Here is a 16521-nt window from a genome sequence, read left to right on the forward strand (position 1 = left end):
AGGATGCTCAAAAGTTCCATTGTGGCTGTGGAGGAAAACCACTCATTGAGTTTTTGACATTCTTGGTGCTACGTCCATGAATAAGGTGATGTTTCCTATTCTTGGATAGTCTTTTGCAGCCTAAGGCTGGTTATCTCTTGCTTCCTGTCTGTCTGCTTTCTTGGAAATAGGCTAACAGTATCAGATCCCCCTGAAGGATTTTCTTACTTTCATATGCGTCCTGTGCCAAATTTCCTGGTTGTGTACTGCCAGTAATAGGTTTAGGTCTGGCGGAACTCACTCTGCTTTTGGGAGTTTAATTGTGGTGACCCATTACCAATTCCACTTGTGGGAAAGCTTGGCTTTCTTTGTCCAAGATTTGCCAGATGATAAAATGCTGGCTTAATTCTATTTTGGTAGGACAGAACATGGGAAAGCATGCCCTCAGAGCATCTTTCGATGTTTCAGACTCTTTCACCATAGCACTTGCATCCACAGTTAACTTGAGGAGGCATGCTTAACTCCCTTCGTCTTCTCTGGCTGCAAACACTACAGTTAAGGTGAAAGACCATCCCCTTTGAAAGGCAGATATTTTCAGCAATAAGACTGACAACTTGTTGGAGAAATTAAAGGAAATTAGATCCACTGCTAACTCTCTGGGTCTTTAACCCTGGCTCAGAAAGGACAGTCTACACCTTTTTGATATTGGAGCAATATTACCCTCAATTGTCTGCTTATTTTTCCTCATATATGAGATGTCAGCAACAGCAACCCCCAGCTTCATTTCAAACCCAGCATAAAAAGAGGTCTTTCAGATCCAGACCTAAGATGAAACATCTGCTCCCTTTTCTTTGTCTTCTTTGAACACCAGGCCTCAGATTTGATGTGAGAATTGTGGACCAATCAGTGAGCATCTGTCCTTTTTAATTTAATGCTAGCCCAATTCATCAACAAATGGAGACTGATTACATCCAACTTACGGGCACTAGAAATTGAGAGGCTATGTCATTCAGTTTGAAAGACTATCCTCTTTCAGTTCCCCCTACCCTCCTCTTTTCAGAGAACCCTGCCATGAGGCTATTCTACTTACAGAACTACACAAACTGCTCCAGATAGGAGCAGTCAACGTGGTTCCCAATATCTGTGGGGTCAGAGGTTCTATTCAAGATACTTACTGGTGCAGAAGAAAAATGGGTGTGTATGTCTGTACTATTTTCTTAAAATTAAAAATGGACAGATGCATCTAGAAGTTCCAATTTCGTATGTTAACCCTGGCCTCTGTAATTCTCTTGTTTGCACCTATGGATTGGTTTGCCATTCTCTATTTTAAAGGATGCTTACTTTCATATCTCTACCTGACATGGTCATTGAAATTACCTGTGTTTCATGGTGGTGGGATGCAATTTCCAGTACAAGGTGCCTGTCCACTGGGACCATAGCACCAAGTGTGTTTTCAAAGTGCCTTTCTGTGGTAACAGCGCACATGAGAAAACAGGGTATTTTTGTTTACCCATATTATAGGTTGCCAAAAGCTGCTGCAAGCAAGGATCTGTCACTTCACATCATGTTAACTGTGTCCCTCTTTTCAGCTCTGGGTCTGCTTCTAAATGTCAAAAAATAAAATCTCTGTCCAACTCAGAGAATTCTTTTTATAGGTTCTATAAATAGGTTCTCAATAGCAGGGAAAGCTTTTCTTCCAGAGGATGTATTTCTAGAAGTAGAGCAAGTGGTTTTGCTAATTTGAGCCTGCCAATCCTGGGAAGTTATGCTCTTCCTGGATCTCTTGGGTTTGAAGGCAGCTACCACTTAACTAACTCCATTTGCTCATCTCAGAATGAGACTGATGCAGCATTGGATGTCTCAAATCAACACAATTTACCTGGAAAGTCTTTAAAATGTCCTGTCCCCATGGTTCAGGATGTTCTAAATTCACCACGGTGGTAAATGGAGAGATCAAATGTTCCCAGAGGCAATCTGTTCAGTCCCACTTTGCCGCTGGTCATTATAACATCAGATGCATTAAACAGTGGATGGGGAGCCCATTAATGTCAATTTACAATCTGAGATTACTGCATTTCTCAAGAACAGACCTTGCAATAGATGTATTTGAAATTAAGAGCCATTCATTTGCCCCTCATATCTGTCCTTCTTTGTATAAAAGGAAAAGTTGTTCAGTTAGTGACAGACAATTCAACCGCTCTGTTTTACATGGACAAAAAAGGGGGTCCTCATTCTTTCCAGTTATATGCCAAAATTGTCAGATTATGGGATGGGTGCATTCTTCAGAATATCTATCCTGCATTTAGCAGAGGAGAGCAATGTGCTTAGCAGATTGTCTCAGCAGAGACAGTTTTCAGATTCACAGGTGGTCCTTGAAGGATCAAGTAGCACAAGACATTCTCCTGTTGGGTCTGGCTTGATGTAGGTCTGTTTGCTACAAGGATCACTAAAAAGTGTCCTCGCTTATGTTCAAGAGTGGGGAGGGACAGTGAGTCCATCTCGGATGCCTTCTTTCTATATTGGGGAAGGGGTCTTTTGTATGTTCCCCCCCCCATTAATTCAGAAAGTGGTGAAGATTAATCAGGACAGGGCAAAAACGATATTGATTTCCCCAGTGGTATACAGACTTGCTGAGGTGTCAGACAGTCTTTATATGTGTCTTCCTCTGTCTCAGGATATCTTGTCACAGAAACAGGGCAGTATAGTTCATCTCGATCCTTAGTCTCTCTTCATCTGACTGTTTGGGCTATCAGACTTTGACTAGTCTTGAATAGTTATGATCCACATTAGTACGGAATATACTGCTTAATTCTAGAAAACTATCTACTAGAAAGTGTTACCATTTAAAATGTCTAGATTTGTTGCTTAGATGCAGGTAAAATCTGATTCTCCAGTTTCTGCTTCCATACCCTGTACTTTGAAACATTTAATGTACTGAAAATCTGAAAGGTCATCTTATTTGTCAAAAGTTTACCTGGCAGCTATTTCAGCTTATCATATTTTGGCTGATGGTAGATCTCTCTTTCTACCATTGTTTAGATAACCCATTTGTAAACTTTCTAACATGTATCCTCCAAGGGATACAGTTCCTTAATCTGACTTTTGTCTATGCTTATGAGGCTACCTTTTGAGCTTCTGGTGGAATGTTCCTTATTTGTCTATTAAAGTGGTCTCCTATTGCTATGACATGAGAGTGTGCGATTCATTCACCCTTCTGGTTGATGGCTGACTTGCCATTTACAAATTTTCATAAAGATGAGGTGGTTCTGAGACCTGATCCCAGGCTTTTACCAAACATGAGTTTCACATCAATCAGAAAATAAATTTACAGTTTCCCCCCAAAACCTCATGCCACTAAAGGGGAATCTGCATTACTTACATCAGGTGCTAGAATGGGTCTTGCATATTATTAAAATTGAAATCAGAGTGTTAGGAGTTCATCTAGATTTTTTTTGTTTCCTATGTTAAGAAAAATAAGGCTCAGATTAGCCTTTCCCTGGGAATGTTTGGAAATGCTGATGTAAGGAGAAGGCAGTGCACATGTGTTCTAAGGGGCACTTCTTGGAGTAGGGTTTACTGTTAGGTGCCACCAGGCAGTGTAGAGTCTTCTCAACTTGGGTTCCAAGTAACCTTCATTTTTCATTAGTATGTATAATGAAATGAAAGGGGAACCACAAATAAGATGCTTAGCACATAAAATGCACATAAAATGTCAAGGAAGGTCCTGTTTTGTTGGATTTTTATTGCAGCAGTCTGATGGCATTGGGCAGATAAATGGTTTCTTTGAAGAGATTACTTTACAGGAACTACACTATCATTCCTGAAGTATTCAAAGATTCCACTTTATACGGCTGAGCCATTCCTTTCAGATGCTGTATTATACTTACAGCTGGGCATCTTCAGCCCACTGTTCATTAGTAACTGTTTCAACATTGTAGAGTCTACACTCCTGAAGACTTTCTGGAGCTGATACACGTCTGATGTGGATAAGTGAAGGTGTGACACTGCTACGCAAGTATGTCTTCTCTACTGACCTTACAGCTGTAGCTGAACCCCCTAGGTCAATCTGGAATCCAGGGTTGAAGATTCTTTGTCAAGTCTGTGGTTTGGGGTAGTTGATACCGTCACAGTGTCTCCTTTTGTGTTGCTAATTTATGGCTTTTTTTCCTCCTTAATCCCTCTTCCACCATCTCCAAACACAACAAATTAGAAATACCAGTGATTCTGTTCAATACTAGCTCATTTTTTTGTTGCCGTAATGAGGACAGAAGTTCTCACTGATGGGATCCTATTCTTCTGATATATGCACATTCCCATTAATGGGAGTTAAACATATGAAATTACGAGATATAAAAACCTCATTTAAAAAAAATTTGAGATGGCAAACATTTACGCGGGGTAATATTTTGTATTTTAGTAAATTACTGCTTCCAATTTTCAGGTGTCTGTAAGCAGAGTTACTACATTTCACTAAGGAACTTCACACTTTTAATTTCTCAGAATGAAACAGCTATTGAGTATTAAGTCTTTTTCTGAACCATTTTAGCTTGCTTTCATGTTTTCCAGTGAACTGCAAGTTGTCAAGGTTCCTTCCCCACTCTGAACTCTAGGGTACAGATATTGGGACCTGCATGAAAGACCCCCTAAGCTTATTCTTACCAGCTTAGGTTAAAACTTCCCCAAGGTTCAAACTTTTATGTTTTGTCCTTGAACCTTTATGCTGCCACCACCAAAGTGCCTAACAAAAATAACAGGGGAAGTGCCCACTTGGAAACCCCCCCCCCCCAAAAAAAAATCCCCCCCAAGCACTACACCCCCTTTCCTGGGGAAGGCTTGATAAAAATCCTCACCAATCTGCATAAGTGAACACAGACCCAAACCCTTGGATCTTAAGAACAATGAAAAAGCAATCAGGTTCTTAAAAGAGAATTTAATTAAAGAAAAAGTAAAAGAAAAACCTCTGTAAAATCAGGAAGGGAAATACCTCACAGAGTAGTCAGATTCAGAACATAGAGAATCCTTCTAGGCAAAACCTTAAGTTACAAAAAGACACAAAAACAGGAATATACATTCCATTCAGCACAACTTATTTTATCAGCCATTTAAACAAAACAGAATCTAACGCATATCTAACTAGATGGCTTACTAACTCTTTACAGGAGTTCTGACCTGCATTCCTGCTCTGATCCCGGCAAAAGCATCACACAGACAGAGAACCCTTTGCCCCCAACCCCCAGCTCTGAAAGTAACTTGTCTCCTCATTGGTCATTTTGGTCAGGTGCCAGCGAGGTTATCTTAGCTTCTTAACCCTTTACAGGTGAAAGGGTTTTTCCTCTGGCCAGAAGGGATTTAAAGGTGTTTACCCTTCCCTTTATATTTATGACACAAGTGTTGAGATACTAAACTATGAAGATTTGGGAAAGCTTTTAATATTGCGAGATTAGAAATGGTTCATGTTTATGGTGCCCCACCTTTTCTTTAAAAAGGGAGAAACTGACACTATATGCCACTTAAGCATATTTAGTAGCGTTTGCTCTCTAGTTTCTCTGGGAGGACTAGAACTCTGCCTCAGAAATGCCTTAAGTAGTTCACTGTTTCACCGTGATACAGGTAAGGGCCAGAAGGATTTCTCATAGCTTAAATAAGGGTGGATACCTTTCTGTTTGTAATCTTGAATGGTCTGATAGACTGAGCTCAGGGTCTTACAGCCAGGAACTCTTGAGTTGTTGTAAAGCCTTTGCTGACACAGCTCCCTTAGTAACCTTAAGCCTCTTGCTTAACCTCTGAGTCAGATTCATCCCTGCTGTAACTCCATTAATTTCAAGAGTAATACCATGGATGAATTTGGCCCTCTTCTCCATTTTACAGATAAGGAAAATACTTAACTTTGTATACAGGTGTCATAAAGACAGATTAATACTTGATATTTTCATGCAGCTATCAACTTACTTTAGGTGACATAATTTTGGACCACGTAATTGACACTTGAAGTGAAATCCTGGCTTTACTGAAGTCAGTGGTAGTTTTGCCATTGACTTCAAGGGGGCCAGGATTTCACCTTTGTGTATAAAGGGGTAGGATCTGTCAAATGGGGCAAGTCATGACTTAGCAGGCAGACTTGTAAAGCTGTCAATGTAAAGAAATGCTAAGGGGGCTACCACCTTGGAATCTAAGTGTCAGTAATATGAGCAGCAGAAATGTCCAACAAGGTGTCTTCTCTGTGTTGGTTTTCAAGTTGATAATAGGCCTCTTGAATTGCAGTTAACTCACACGATTAACTCAGAATTAATCTTGATTAAAAAATTAATCTTGATTGATTGCAGTTTTAATCACACTGTTAAACAACAGAATATCAACTGAAATTTAATATTTTTGGATGCTTTCTACATTTTCAAATATATTGATTTAAATTACAACACAATACAAAGTGCAGAGTGCTCAATTTATATTATTTTGATTACAAATATTTGCACTGTAAAAATAATAAAAGAAATAATATTTTTCAGTTCACCTCATACAAGTACTATAGTGCAATCTCTAGCGTGAAACTGCAACTTACTAATTTTTTTTGTAAAATAACTGCACTCAAACAAAACAATGTAAAACTTTAGCGCCTAGCAGCCCACTTGGTACTATGTCTTGTTCAGCCAATTGCTAAGATAAACAAGTTTGCTTACATTTACAGGAGATAATGCTGCCTGCTTCTTATTTACAATGTAACCCAAAAGTGAAACAGGTTTTTGTATGGCACTTTTGTAGTTGGCATTGCAAGGTATTTACGTGCCAGATATGCTAAACATTCATATGCCCCTTCACACTTTGGCCACAATTCCAGAGGACGTGTTTCCATGCTGATGATGCTCGTTTAAAAAAAATAATGCGTTAATTAAATTTGTGACTGAACTCCTTGGGGGAGAATTGTATGCCTCCTGCTGTTTTACCCGAATTCTGCCATATATTTTGTTATAGCAGTCTCAGATGACCCAGCACATGTTGTTCGTTTTAAGAACACTTTCACTGCAGATTTGACAAAATGCAAAGAAGGTACCAATGTGAGATTTCTAAAGATAGCTACAGCAGTCGACCCAAGGTTTAAGAATCTGAAGCGCTTTCCAAAATCTGAGAGGGACGAGGTATGGAGCTTGCTTTCAGAAGTCTTAAAAGAGCAACACTCTGATGCCACCAAAAAAGAAAATCAGCCTTCTGCTGGTGGCATCTGACTCAGATGATGAACATGTTGGTCTGTACTGCTTTGGATCGTTATCGAGCAGAACCTGTCATCAGCAGGGACACGTCCTCTGAAATGGTGGTTGAAGCATGAAGGGACATATGAATCTTTAGCGCATCTGGCACGTAAATATCTTGCAACACAGGGTACAACTGTGCCATGCGAATGCCTGTTCTCACTTTTAGGTGACATTGTAAACAAGAAGCAGGCAGCATTATCTCCAGCAAATGTAAACAAACGTCTTTGTCTGTGCGATTGGCTGAACAAGAAGTAAGACTGAGTGGACTTGTAGGCTCTAAAGTTTTACATTTTGTTTTATTTTTGAATGCAGTTATTTTTTGTACATTTTTAAGTTCAACTTTCATGAAAAAGAGATTGCACTACAGTACTTGTATGAGGTGAACTGAAACATTTTTTTTTACAGCGCAAATTTTTGTAATAAAAAATAAAGTAAGCACTGTATGCTTCGTAGTCGGTGTTGTAATTGAAATCAATATATTTGAAAATGTAGAAAACATCCAAAATATTTAAATGAATGGTATTCTATTGTTTAACAGCATGATTAATCGTGCAATTAATTTTTTAAATCACTTGACAGCCCTAGTTGATAACCTTACTGACTAGCCTTATTTTTACAGGCACCAGTTTGACTCAATTTGTCTCACAATTTATGACTGACTATTGTACTGTAAAACACTCAGCATGTCCACACGACCCCATAGAAAGCTGACACATGTACCAAAGTATAAGTCTGATTTAATTTTGGCTGATTTATAGTGGCTACTCAGTGTTGTTCACTTAACTTCAGTTTGAAAATACAGTGTTTTGTTTGAAGGAATTTGTGGTGGTCTGATTTGAATTCTCTCATTTAGATAACCATTTGTATCCCCCAGCACTAGACAGTTAAACAGAGAAATACAGAATCCTTCCCAGTGTAAAATTCAAGATTGTCTAACGTGTCTATACTAGATTTTAAAGAAATCCCATTTATTTTATAGGGTGTATAGCCATCTCAAATAGGGTTTTCGGCTTTTTGAAAATGGAATTCAGGATCATCCTTCAAATATAATAAGGTAAGTTAGTCCTTTTCAAACCTGAATTTGCCTCCATCCCCACAAAGTCCCAATTACTGTATTCTTACTAAAGCAGGCTTACTGACTTTACATGAAGCTTAGATTTTTTTTATACTGATTTAAAAAAAATTAAAATCTTGAAGTGAGGAGATATACCCCTCAATTTGGGGAATATTTTTAAGTGTCAGTCAGATGATGAGTCATAGGGCAATGGCTCCCTGTTCTTCAAACATTCCCCTCCCCTAGTCCTCCCTCCACCTGGTGACTGATCAAACAGGACAAGCTCATTACTACTAATTTACAACAGGAAGATGAAGAACGCAGCTATGTAGACGGCCATCTGTTTTTTATGGGTTATTTAAAGGCAGCACGAAGACTGTAACTTGTGGCATACCAACTACCAAACACCTTTTTTGTATTCAGAGTACCCCACTGAACCAACCTACCTTGGTAGAAAAAGCAAAGATGATTGTGAGGCAGTAGCCTATATCAATCCAAAGAAAACCCTCTAGCAGCTCCTAACTCGAACACTGTGAACAGATGCAACTACCCTGGTCAAACAGAGAAGCCCGTCAGGCCCACAATGCACAACCTCAACGCTCAAGGCCCAATAGCAACTTACTGGAGGTGAAAATTTTCATATTAGTTCACTAAAACTGCAACACCAAGAAAAGTTGATTTGAGAGCTAGACTCGCCTGGCAGAGTAACACTCAGGCAAAGTTTCAGATAAAATAGCTAACTTGGGCAATAGCCTGTTTCACACATTTTGTCCACTCAGCTTCTTCCTATAATTTTAAGACCTAGTCCATCTCTTGGTAATTGCAGGATTGTTGCTTATATTGAGTGTTTTGTTTACTTCAATTCTGAACATCTTAAACAGGCTTCCCAGTTCTGTGGGAGATTGTTCTAGTCTAACTGATGATCAATGCTTTCCAATTTTTGTCAATGGTATTTTTTTTAACCCCTACCTGAGCTTGTCTTCCTCTGAGGAAAGCTGGTCTTGCTTTATCTCTTTTGTCTTGACAGCTCCCTTGACAGTGTAGTGGAACTAGGGCAGAATGCTAACATTTGAGTGACTTGGGCCTTTTTCCTATGAAGGGTTGGGTGGGATGACTTTTAGTGATCCCATATTTAGGGTAAGTAGACCAGAAATGACACATGTGAAGATGGGATATGGTCTATTAGCTGAATCTGCAGCAGCCTTTCTGGTTTTCTGCCAAACTTGGATTTGTGCTAAGATTTTGTGCATGTTTATTTTTTTTCTTAATTTACTTGGCTGCTTTCCTTTGACTATGCTACTTCATGCTGCTTGATGTCAATGAGCCTGAAGAATTTCAGGGTGAGAAATTTTCTGTGCATGCTGTGGGAGGTTTCTCACTTTCCAATTATTTTACCTTTTCATCCTGCTATGAACTTAGTTATTTTTAGAACACTTCTAGCCTTGTTTTCTGGATTGCAAAGAAGTTACCATCAAGTGACTTAAGGACAAGATCTCCTAAGAGCCTCCACCATAGTACTTTTAATGTATACTATGTAAGAGCCTAAAGTCTTCCACCTTGTTAATAGGTGATCACTTTCTCTAAAATTGAGGTGAATAAGAAGCCCTTCTTATTCAAGAACAGACTCTTTTCGACCCTAGGTTTTTAGTATCACGATCTACCTGGTTTCAGAGTAGCAGCCGTGTTAGTCTGTATTCACAAAAAGAAAAGGAGTACTTGGGGCACCTTAGAGCCTAACCACTTTATTTGAGCATAAGCTTTCATGCATCCGCTGAAGTGAGCTCACAAAAGCTTATGCTCAAATAAATTTGTTAGTCTCTAAGGTGCCCCAAGTACTCCTTTTCTTTTTGCGATCTACCTCGTGAAAGCCAAGTCCTTCCTGTCATTTTTTGTAATATTTACACGTGGAGGTGCTTGTTTGAGGAAAAGGTCCCCCTAGTTTATAAAGGCTCTGCCGTGATGTAGGCTCTATTCCAACGCCAGGGCTACACCTCTCCTCGGGTGCTATGGCTCAGTTTTTTCCTGGTCGCGGAGGTGCAGTTCCAGGCTGCGTGATCACCATCCGCCACAGCAACTCCTAAGTCATTCCCTGCGCCCGCCCCGAGCAGCTCAGCCCGGGGCGCCGAGGTTGTGCGGGCTGCAGGACGGGACGCGAGGGCAGGACGGTGACTCCACAGTTGCGGGGGCTGCCCCCAGCCCCTTTCCCGGACCGCATACCCAGCACGACAAGTGCGCAGCGTCCTTCCGGCCGCTCCCCTGCGCTGGCTGCGGGCTCTGGCGGGCTGGCGTCAATGCAAAGGCCGCGCTCAATTCCCGCCCTCTGGCCGCCGGACCCCGCCCCGCTACTGGCGCGGGGGTCACCGGAACAGCTGCACGGGAAGCGGAAGTGAGGTCATCGGGTGGGGGCGGGGCCCGGGGCGGAAGCAGCTGGGGCCGGACGCTCGGAAGGGAAACAAGAAACCAGCAGCGGTGAGTGGCGGGGGAAGGGGGCCGCGTGCTCCGAGGGGCCTGGAGTCTCGGGTGAGTCCCGGCGGGGGCGGCTCCGGCCCCTGTCCCTGTGACTCCCGGCGCTGCGCCGACCCCGGAGCCCGGGCTGGGTGCGCCTTGTACGGGCCTGGGCCCCGCTCGCTGAGCGCTGCTGGGCTCCGGGAGCCGCTGACCCCGCAGGGCCTAGGGAGGGGCTGGCGCCCGGACGGTCCCTGCTTGTGTTCCGGGGCAGCAGGGCCGGTAGGAGGCCCACGGCCAGAGCGGCGGGGGTTGAAGGGACGGACACGGGCTCCTCCTCCCAGTGCTTCCTTCCTCCACACCCGAGTTGATTGATTGTGTTACCGGAGCGCCAGAGCCCAGCCCTGACCCAGGGGCCCCCTTGTGCCAGGCGCTGCCCAGGCCGGAACAAAAAGATGGTGCCTGCCCCCAAAGAGCTTTACAATCTGAGGGGGTGAGGGGCGCTGCTGGGCAGGTTGGAGGCGCTGCTGCTGCCGCTCACCCCCCTGTAGCCAGGCCGTAACTCTGACATCTTTAACCTGCACCAAATATTCTTACACGTCAAACAAACAAAAGCTCTGGCAAGGATCGCTTGTACAGGAGGGGTTTGACTTTAGGTGCAGAATCATATGTATCTATTTTTATCTTCTTTAGACTTCAATAAAAATTCTTCAGGGCAGCAGCTACTTGAAGTTGCATCATGTCTGCTTTCAGAGTAACAGCCGTGTTAGTCTGTATTCACAAAAAGAAAAGGAGTACTTGTGGCACCTTAGAGACTAGCCAAGGTGCTCCCACCTTTTAAGCATCTGACTTGAGACTGGAGGGAAGCTTTTAATTCATTAATGCAAGACCTAAGTATTTAGTTCTTCTTCTGTAGTTTTCTGGGCTTTACTATGTAGAAGCCAGTTTAGTAGTGTGGTTGATGGAAGGTTTGAGTTGTGCTTGCTCTTGAAACAAAATTTAGAATGTGTGGTAAGAACTGAAGACGTTTTTGGAGTGTGAAACTGTCCAGTACCACAGTGACAGTCTATTCTGACAACATTAAAATGATCAAATGGAGAGAGGAGGTTCCTTTCTAGCAAATGCTTGTGAAGTGGCTGACCAATTGGCCATAGCCATTGATGGAAACAGAATTTATCCTGAAGAAGAGTGTAGCAGGGATTCCTGGGTCCTTTTAATATAGGGATTTATATTACACTAATTATTGACATATCTAGGTTATGTATTTCCTGTAATTTAGCTTTATCCTACAGCTGTTTTGTTAACTGTGGGACTGTCATCTTATTGGTCAACTCTGATTTCTTTTGCACTCAAAGTAAAGAGATCCAGATCTCAGTGCCTGGAGGAACTGAGTTTAGTGCTTGCCTCTGATTCTGAGGAGTGCTGCAGAGGCAGATCTACTGGGCTCTCAAGGAAGAGTGTCTTATTGTTGGGATTTTGAGCATTTCTGATAACGAGGCCTCTGCTAAGCATTGTACCTCTCAGATACTACTTTATGGTTACAAACCCCCTTTGAAAGGACTTCCTTTGCAGTCTGTCTATGCCTCTTCTAAATCAACAGGTCACCAAGCAGTGATGTGTAGTTCCGAGTCCTACCGTTGCTTCCATAGCATTGTTAGCTATATATCTGCAACTTCAGGAAATAAGAAGCCCTAACAATGTAACTAACTGAATTCCACATTGCATTACTGTTCCGAGGGATGACTTATTTGTTAGATGCATGTTGTGGCAATTACTTTAAAGTGGGGTTAAGAGGATCACAGTGAATTGGACATACAAGAAACTAAAGCATTGAGCAGACTGATTTATAGGGAGGAGTGAAACTGGGTGACTTGTTTGATGCTATTTCACAGTGTAGGGTTAAGAATCCAATGAATTCTGCCACAGCAAGTGCCATGGTAGGCCAAACCGTGGGATTATTGAAGTTACCAGATCATATAATCAGATGTTCACTGTCCTCTAAGTGACAATAGCCAATTCAGTCCTGCAAGTTCCTTCATTGTGAATAGTGGGAGAAGGGAGAGTATTGACCACATCTGGCTACCCACTGATCTTACCACCAGGGCTGAAACTGCCAGGAAATGTCACTGGTGATAGCATTGTTCAGAATCCCTTGTCAGGCCGCTGCTGATGGTAAAGTAATATCTCTAACTTCTAGATCAACACTGAGGTTATGCTAGCAATTAAAACAAAGTCCCAGTTCAAGTAATTTGTTAAATAATGCAAGGTTTACCTTTCTGTGGTTTTTAGACTGAGAAATATTTTTACAAGATAAGTTTGCAGGTTGAAATGTCTATAGCAAAATTGCTTTGTCAAATTTAGAAGGAACATACAATACTGCTAAAACAGATGATGTCCTGTTATGAAGTTTGTAATAGACTCTGGAGTGTTTGGTAATTAAAACAATTGCCTTCTGGTTGGGTAAAGTACACTTTCCTTTCTGTTCCTAATTTAAAGAGACACTTGACTTAATAGTGTTAGAAAGAAACACATTTGTTTACACATTACTAATAACTTAGATGATTAAATGTAAAGTTTTTAAAATTAAATTTACCATGACTGTAACTCACTGCTCTGTTTCCTTTTTCATTTTGATGGGGAAAATAGTCAGTTTTGCTTATACTCGTTCACTTCTAGGCTCTTCTCAGTACTGTAATATTTTGGCTTCAGACATTTTAGGGTCATAGATTCCAAGGGCAGAAGGGACCGTTGTTGTTGTTATCTAGTCTGGCATCTTGTATAACAGAGGGGCCATAGAACTTCCCCAGAATAATTCTTAAAGCATATCTTTTAGAAAAACACCTCATTTTGATTTAAAAATTGAGAGTGATGGAGAATCCACCACAACCCTTGGTAAATTGTTCCAATGGTTAGTTGCTCTTTTTTTTTTTTTTTTTTAAAGAGTCTTATTTCTAGGGCCCTACCAAGTTAACAACCATGAAAAATGCATTGTGGACCGTGAAATCTGGCTAGTGTAGGAGAGGGGCAGAAATGGGGGTGCCCCAGCCAAGGACTCCTATCTAGCTGCTAATCATGGCCAGGCTGGGCAGCGATGGGACTTCCTCGTCCCCTGGAGCCCGATGTGCGGTATGAGGCCCTGGCTGAAACGTCCCAAGCCCTGCCCCTCACCCACTCCAGGCCCAATGTTCAAGACCTAAAGAGTTCTTTGGCTACCTGGGGAGGGTACAGACCACGGCACCCCCTGACCATGGGGCTGGTGGTTGCCCACCAATAAGGCCAGCCCTGCTCCCCGAAAAGTGATGACCCTGCATACGCTGTGACCTCCCCCCTACAATAGCTGTAGGACACCCTTATGGGTCACGACCCCTACAGTTATAATATCTTGAAATTTCACATGTAAACATCTGAAACTGTGAAATTGACTATTTTTAAAATCTTATGACCATGAAATTGACTGAAATGAGCTGTGGCGTGGTAGGGCCCTACTTATTTCGAGTCTGAATTTGGATAGCTTCAACTTCCAACCATTGGATCATGTTATACCCTTCTCTACTAGATTGAAGAACCCATTATTCAATACTAATTTCCCACGTAGGTACTTATGGGCTGTGATCAGGTCGCTCCTTAGCCTTCTCTCTGTTAGACTGAACTCCTTGAGTTTATCCTGTATGTCATGTTTTCTAATCCTTCAATTCTTATCATGGCTCTTCTCTGAACTGTCTCCAATACATCAACATCCTTCTTGAATTGTGGGCACCAGAACTGGACACAGTATTTCGGCAGCAGGCAGTCACACAGAATCATAGAATATCAGGGTTGGAAGGGACCTCAGAAGGTCATCTAGTCCAACCCCCTGCTCAAAGCAGGACCAGTTCCCAACTAAATCATCCCAGCCAGGACTTTGTCAAGCCTGACCTTAAAAACCTCAAAGGAAGGAGATTCCACCACCTCCCGAGGTAACGCATTCCAGTGCTTCACTGCCTTCCTAGTGAAAAAGTTTTTCCTAATATCCAACACTTGTGTCAAATATAGAGGTAACATAATTTCCTACCCAAGACTCCCCTATTTATACATCTGAGGATTGTATTAGCTGTTTTGGCTACAGTGTCGCACTGGCAGCTCATGTCCAGCTCATTATCCACAATAATCCCTAAATCTTTTTTAGAGTGTCTGCTTCCCGGGAAGGAATCCCCCATCCTGTAAGTATGGCCTATGTTCTTTCTTCCTAGATGTATAAATTTACACTTAGCCACATCTTGTTTGTTTGTGCCCAGTTTACCTAGCAATTCAGATCACTCTGTATCAGTGACTTGTCCTCTTCTTATTTACCACTCCCCCAATTTTTGTATCTTCTGCAAATTGTATCAGTGATTTTTTCCAGGTCATTAATAAAAATGTTAAATAGCATAGGGCCAAGAGCAGGTCGCTGTGGGACACCACTAGAAACACACCTGGTCAATGATGATTTCCTGTTTATAATTACATTTTGAGAGCTATCAGGCAGTTTTTAATCCATTTAATGTGTGCCATGTTAATGTTATCATTTTTTTTTAAACAAAATGTTGTGCAGTACCAAATCAAATGCCTTACAGAAATAAGTCTGTTATATCAATACCATTACTTTTATCAATCAAATTTATAATCTCATCAAAAAATATCAAGTTAGTTTGACAGGGTCAATTTTCCATAAGCCCATCTTCATTAGGGTTAGTTATATTACCCCGTTTTATTTCTTTATCAATCAAGTCCCATATCAGCCACTCCATTATCTTGACAGTGATCAATGTCAGACTGACAGGCCTATACTTACCCAGGTCATCCTATTTACTATTTTTAAATATTTGGCACAATATTAGCTTACTTCCAGTCTTCTGGAACTTCCCCAATGTTCCAAGGTTTATTGAAAATCAACATTAATGGTCTAGTGAGCTTCTCAGCCTGCTCTTTTAAAACTTAAATACAGGCTATCTGAGCCTGCTGATTTAAAAAAATGTCAGACTTTAGTAGCTACTGGTTAATCTCCAGTAATACTGGTGGAATGTAAAGCGTGTTATCATATGATGAGACTACATCATCTGGTTTTTGTTTGTTTTTTCCCCAAATGCAGAACAGGCATGTTCAATAAATATTTCTGCCTTTTCTGCATTATTCTACCGTTTCCAGCGAGTAATGAACCGTAACATTGTTAGGATTCTTTTTCTTCCTAATATATTTAGAAAACTCCTTCTTATTGTCCTAACTCTTCTGGACATAATTTCTCCTTGTGTCTCTTTGCTTCCCTTATAAATTTTTGACAATTCCTTGCCTCTGATTTATATTCATTACTGTCAATGTCCCCTTTTTTCCATTTGTTATATATAGTTTATAGCTGCCTTCACTTCCCCTTTAAACCAGGTGGGTTTTTTAACCTATATATCCTTCCTCAGTTGCGGCTTTTTGGGCATCAACTAAAGTGTTGTTAAACAATTCCCAATTATCATTCATATTTTTCTGATTAAATTAGTTTTCCCAGCTGATTTCACTCATAATTGCTTTCAGCTTTGTAAAACTGACCCTTTTAAAGCACCAAGTATATGTTCCACTGGTTTGGACTTTATTCTGTTTGCCCATTATAAATGTGATCAAGTCATGAAGATTTGTACCTAAGCTACCATTAATTTTTAGTTCTGTGATCAGTTTCCCTTTGTCCCGTCAAGACTAGTTGGATGTTATCTGTAATAGGATGTTTTAGTACTGGCAGCATGAGATCTCCAGCAAGTCATGGAATTGAAGTCCCCCATGATCGTGCATCTCTTT

The 16521-nt window shown here is 41.3% G+C and overlaps 1 protein-coding gene across 2 annotated transcripts in view; it reads left to right on the top strand.

Moving 5' to 3' along the window:
- Nucleotides 1-10684: 10684 nt before the first annotated feature.
- Nucleotides 10685-16521, top strand: part of PSEN1 (presenilin 1) — a 51158-nt gene continuing 45321 nt past the window's right edge. Inside the window, exon 1 of one of the 2 annotated variants that reach the window (XM_084629913.1) lies at nt 10685-10749. The gene's annotated coding sequence lies outside the window, so the exon portion shown is untranslated. Of the gene's footprint in view, nt 10750-10780; nt 10801-16521 lie in introns of those variants that run through there. The other variant, XM_084629914.1, reaches the window with a different exon arrangement.

The sequence above is a fragment of the Lepidochelys olivacea genome (genome assembly GCF_965140295.1).
Source record: "Lepidochelys olivacea isolate rLepOli2 genome assembly, chromosome: 6".
Classification (NCBI taxonomy): Eukaryota; Metazoa; Chordata; order Testudines; family Cheloniidae; genus Lepidochelys; species Lepidochelys olivacea.